The sequence below is a fragment of the Nicotiana attenuata genome, unplaced genomic scaffold, assembly GCF_001879085.1.
Source record: "Nicotiana attenuata strain UT unplaced genomic scaffold, NIATTr2, whole genome shotgun sequence".
NCBI classification, from domain to species: Eukaryota; Viridiplantae; Streptophyta; class Magnoliopsida; order Solanales; family Solanaceae; genus Nicotiana; species Nicotiana attenuata.
The window spans coordinates 14,635-20,215 of record NW_017672107.1 but is presented as its reverse complement, the minus strand read 5'-3'; positions in this window follow the sequence as shown (position 1 = coordinate 20,215).

Here is a 5,581-nt window from a genome sequence, read left to right as displayed (position 1 = left end):
TGTGAGTTCCGATGGTTCGGTTAGCTTCGAGAGGTTATTTGTGATCTAGGAGCGTGATCAGAATTGGTTTTGGAGGTCCGGGGTAGAATAAGGCTTGAATTGGCGAAGTTAGTGCTTTGGCGATTTTTGGTTGGTAGGTGAGATTTTGATCCGAAGGTCGGAATTGAATTTCGAGAGTTGCTGTAGCTTCGTTATGTCATTTAGGATGTTTGTGGAAAATTTCAGGTCATTCAGACGTGGTTTGATTGGGTTTTTGATCAAAAGCGTGTTTCGGAAGTTTTTAGAAAACTTAGGCTTGAATTCGATGTGAATCGGTAGATTTGGTGTTTTTTGAGGTGTTTTGGTGATTGGAACAAGTTGAATGAGGTTTTAGAATGTGTTGGTGCTTTTGGTTGAGGTCCCGGGGGCCTCGGGTGAGTTTCGGGTGGTAAATCGGACCATTTTCTAAGTTTAAAAGTTGCAGATTTTCATTTCAGGTGTTGCAGAGATTTATCTCTTCGCGTTCGCGAGAGGAGCCTCGTGTTCGCGTAGAAGAAATTTGGGTTGGCCAGAGTTAAGCCTTCACGTTCACGTTTAAGGTCTCACGTTCGCGGAGGGCCTTGATCTTGTGCTTCGCGTTCACATGCAGAGTTCCGCATTCGCGTATAAGGAGTTGGGGTCCAGTGGATATTGGTCTTCGCGTTCGCGTTTGGGGACCGCGTTCACGTAAGTGTAAAAGATTGAAGCATCGCGTACGCGGGGGACCCAGTCCCGTTCGCATAGGGTTATTTTTGGGAAATTTAAAAAATGTGCTTCGCGTTCGCGAGGCTGAGGTCGCGAACGCGATGAAGAAATATTAGAACTGGGCAGAAGGTTTATAAACATTTCATCCGCGATTTTAGTCATGTTTCCTCCATAGCTAAGCATTTTGAGAGCTTTTTGAAGGTGATTAAAGAGGGATTCAAGGAGAATTGGTTGGAGGAAGATTTTTGAACCTAAAACGTGATTCTATTGTGAAATCTAACTAGAAATTCATGGAAACTTGAACAAAAATGGAAGAACTAAGGCTTGGAATTTTGGATTTTTTTAATTTGGGATTTGAGGGGTCATTTGGACCCCGATTTTGGTGTTCTTTATATGCATAGACTCGTGTAGTGATAAGGAACCCGTTGATGTAAAAATTTCTGAGTTTCGAGAAGTGGGCCCCGAGCTCGGGTTTTGCTAATTTCGAGATTTTTGATATTTTTCGATTGTTTTTGCTTGGGCTTTGTTCCCTTAGCATATTGTGATGTATTCGTTCTGATTTTGGATAGATTCGATGCGCGTGGAGGCCGATTTGAGGGGCAAAGGCGTCGCGAGCTAGAGTTTTAGCCGGTTCGAGGTGAGTAATGATGTTAAATGATGTCCTGAGGGTTTGAAACCCCGGATTGCACATTGTAGTGCTATATTGAGGTGAGACACGTCCCGATTGATGATTTTATCGTGGGGTCTTTTACTACGGGAGATTGTGACTTGGTCCATCCCGATTGATGATTTTATCGCGTATTTGACTGAAACTTATTTGCTATCATCATGATTTGGGCTGATTGCCATATTTGGGCTTCGTGCCAATTATTTGAACCCTTCGGGGATTTTTATCACTATTTCCTCACTGTTTTGACTTATTACTTGAACTCAGTCTTGTTGATATCTATTGTTTCACAAACTCAGCAACTTTTACTCAGATTTGAAACTTAAATGATATTTCTAAATGATGTTTTGGGCTGAGAACTATTGTTTTACTAATGCCCGAGGGGCTTGTGATGATATCTGACTGAGTGCGGCCGAGGGCCATATGTGAGGATACACTAAGTGATATGAGGCCGAGGGCCTGAGATACATTTATATGCCACGAGGTGGCTTGAGTGATGTGAGGCCGAGTGCCGAGAGATGATGCCACGAGGTGGCTTGATATAGCACTTGGGCCGTAAGGGGCCCCTCCGGAGTCTGCACACCCACAGTGAGTGCGGGTACCCATTGTGATCTGAGAGTGAGCCCGAGGGGCTTATATTGTTCTGAGAGGGAGTCCGAGGGGATGATACTATTCTGAGAGATTGATACTGTGCCCGAGGGGCGGATTCCTATTTGTTATTTACCTGTCAAATTACCTGTTTTACTTGTTAAAAGGGATTTTTACTTGATTACTTCATTGGTTTACTATTTAAGTGATTTTACTGCTTCTGTATAGATTACCTTGTGTTTTCGCGTGTTTTCTTGCTTTCAGCCATTATTTATATTTGTTACTCACTGGGTCGGAGTACTTATATTACTCCCTGCACCGTGTGTGCAGATTCAGGCATACCAGGTCCCGCTCCCGAGTGTTGACTCGTCCCAGCTCAGGCGGATCTTCGAGGAGACTTTAGGTAGCTGCTGGCGTTCGCAGCCTGGAGCTCCTCTCTATCTATATCTTTACTTTTCCATTCTAGTATTGAGACTCTGTAGTTATTTTGAGACAGTTGTTATCTTAGACGCTCGTGACTTGTGACACCCCGGTTTGGGCTGTGTCGGGATGGTTTCCCCTTATTGTTATCTATGTTTCCGCGAATTTATTACTATTAAATCAGAGTTTAAGCTGATTTATGATCATTAACTGCTTTAAAAGGTGTATTGTATTGGTTCGGCTGGCCTTGTCTTCACGAGAGGCGCCATCACGACCGGGTTCGGGGTTAGGGTCCTGATAAGTTGGTATCAGAGCCTAGGTTACTAGGTCTCACGAGTGATGAGCGGGTTTTGTAGAGTCTCGCGGATCGGTACGGAGACGTCTGTATTTATCCTCGGGAGGCTGCAGAACCTTTACGAAACTTCACATTCTTGAAATTCTTATCGTGCGAGTTTGTTGATCCGAGTACTAAACTTTTGTTGTTCTATTCTCTCACAAATGGTGAGGACACGCGCTACTGGACAGGGTGGACGACCACCAGTGCCACCAGCTGCGGCCACCAGAGGCCGAAGACGCGGTCGTGGTCGCGGTAGGGGCAGAGCAGCGGGGGCAGCAGTCGCAGATCCACCAGCTGCCCCAGTTCAGGACCAGGTCCCGGTCGTGGATGCTGCAACAACACCAGTTCAGGCACCAGTTGTGCCTATTGTGATCCCAGGCCTTTAGGAGGCTCTAGCTCAGATATTATCAGTATGTACCGGTTTGGCTCAGGCGGTCTCAGCTACTACGGCTGCAGCTACTTGACAGACCAGGGGAGGGATTTAGACCCCCATTGCTCGCACACCTGATCAGGTTGTGCAGGGACTCCAGACACCAGGGGCACCTCCAGCCCAGCCGGTTGCACCAGCTCAGGAGTTTGTAGTACCAGTTATGTCGGATGATCAGCAGCGTCGCCTTGAGAGGTTTGGTAAGCTCCAGCCTCCGACATTTAGCGGTGTAGAGGGCGAGGATGCCCAGGGATTTTTGGATAAATGCCAGCGGATGCTTCATACAGTAGGGATCTTGAGTCTAGTTGTGTGGCATTTACTACCTTCTAGTTTTCCGGGGCTGCCTTCACTTAGTGGGAGGCGTATGAGAGGCGTAGGCCTGCTGGAGCAGCGCCCCTTACTTGGCAGCAGTTCTCCACTCTCTTCTTGGAGAAGTATGTACTGTAGTCCCGTAGAGAGGAGCTGCGTAGACAGTTCGAGTGGTTGAGACAGGGGGATATGACTGTGTCACAGTACGAGTCGAGGTTTTCTGAGTTGGCTCGTCATGCCATCTGGTTGGTTCCGACAGATCGAGAGAGGATCAGGAGATTTGTGGATGGTCTTACTTATCAGCTCCGTATTCTTATGACCCGAGAGAGGGTATCTGCTACGTTCGAGGAGGTGGTGGATATCGCCCGTGAGATTGAGTCGGTTCGCCGACAGGAGCAAGAGGAGAGGGAGGCCAAGAGGCCTCGAGGATCGGGCAGTTATAGTGGTGCTCCTTCGAGGGGCCAGTTCCAGCATGGTAGAGGTCGTTCTTTCAGGCCTGCTTAGTCAGCCCGTCCAGAGTATCGAGGGGCACCTTCAGGTCGTGGTCATCATGGGTCTCAACAGGGCCAGCCTTCACTTAGCGCCCTCCCAGCTCAGAGTTCATCTCGTGCCCTATCGGCTCAGGGTTCTTCTATGCCGAGTGCATCTTCTAGTCACTCAGGTGCGAGGGGTTCCCTTCAGTCCCCTTCTCCAGTACCTCGGAGTTGTTTTGAGTGCGGAGAGTTTGGGCATGTGTGGAGGAAGTGTCCTCGTCGTGCCGCTAGTTCATCCCAGCAGAGGGGTCATGCCTCGACTTCTGCTCCAGTTACTTCACCACCCGCCCAGCCAGCTAGGGTGGAGGTCAGTCAGCCAGGGGTCGCCCCAGAGGGGGAGGTCGATCAGGGGGCGGTCAGGCCCGTTTCTATGCTATTCCAGGCAGATTTGATGCCACTACTTCTGATGCTGTTATTACATGTATTGTTTTAGTCTTCCACGGAGATGCCTCTGTGTTATTTGATCCCGGATCCACCTTTTCTTATGTGTCCTCGTATTTTCCTCTTTATTTGGGTACGCCCCGTCAGATTCTTGCTTTACCTGTTCATGTATCTACCCCGGTAGGCGATACTATTGTTGTAGACCGTGTGTACCGGTCATGTGTGGTGACTATTGAGGGTCTGGAGACCCGAGTGGATCTATTGCTATTGAGCATGGTGGGTTTTGATGTCATTTTAGGCATGGATTGGCTATCTCTGTGTCGTGCTATTCTAGACTGTCATGCTAAGACAGTCACTTTGGCTATGCCGGGTGTACCGCGGATCGAGTGGCGTGGTGTGACTGATCATGTTCCTGGTAGAGTGATCTCTTTCTTGAAAGCCCAGCGTATGGTTGGGAAGGGTTGTCTCTCGTATCTTGCCTTTGTGAGGGACGTTGGAGCTGAGGCTCCCAGTATCGATTCTGTCCCAGTTGTGAGGGACTTCCNNACTTTGCCTGCATTGATGATTTATTCGACCAGCTTCAGGGAGCGAGGGTGTTCTCCAAGATTGATCTCCGTTCGGGTTATCACCAGTTGAAGATCAGGGATTCAGATATTTGAGACAGCCTTTAGGACCAGATATGGTCATTATGAGTTCCTGGTTATGTCTTTTGGGCTGACCAATGCCCTAGCAACGTTCATGCATTTGATGAACAACGTGTTCTGTCCTTATCTTGACTCGTTTGTCATAGTCTTCATTGATGATATTCTGGTGTATTCGTCTAGTCAGGAGGAGCACGTGGAGCATTTGAGGGTTGTGTTGCAGAGATTACGGGAGGAGAAGCTTTATGCAAAGTTCTCCAAGTGTGAGTTTTGGCTCAGCTCAGTGGCATTCTTGGGACACGTGGTGTCCAGTAAGGGGATTCAGGTTGATCTAAAGAAGATAAAGGCGGTGCAGAGTTGGCCCAGACCGTCCTCAGCTACTGAGATTCGTAGTTTTCTTGGTTTGGCAGGCTATTATCGCCAGTTTGTTCAGGGATTCTCATCTATCGCATCGCCCTTGACCAAGTTGACTCAGAAGGGTGCTTCATTTTTATGGTCGGACGAGTGTGAGGAGAGCTTTCAGAAGCTCAAGACAGCTTTGACCACAGCTCCAGT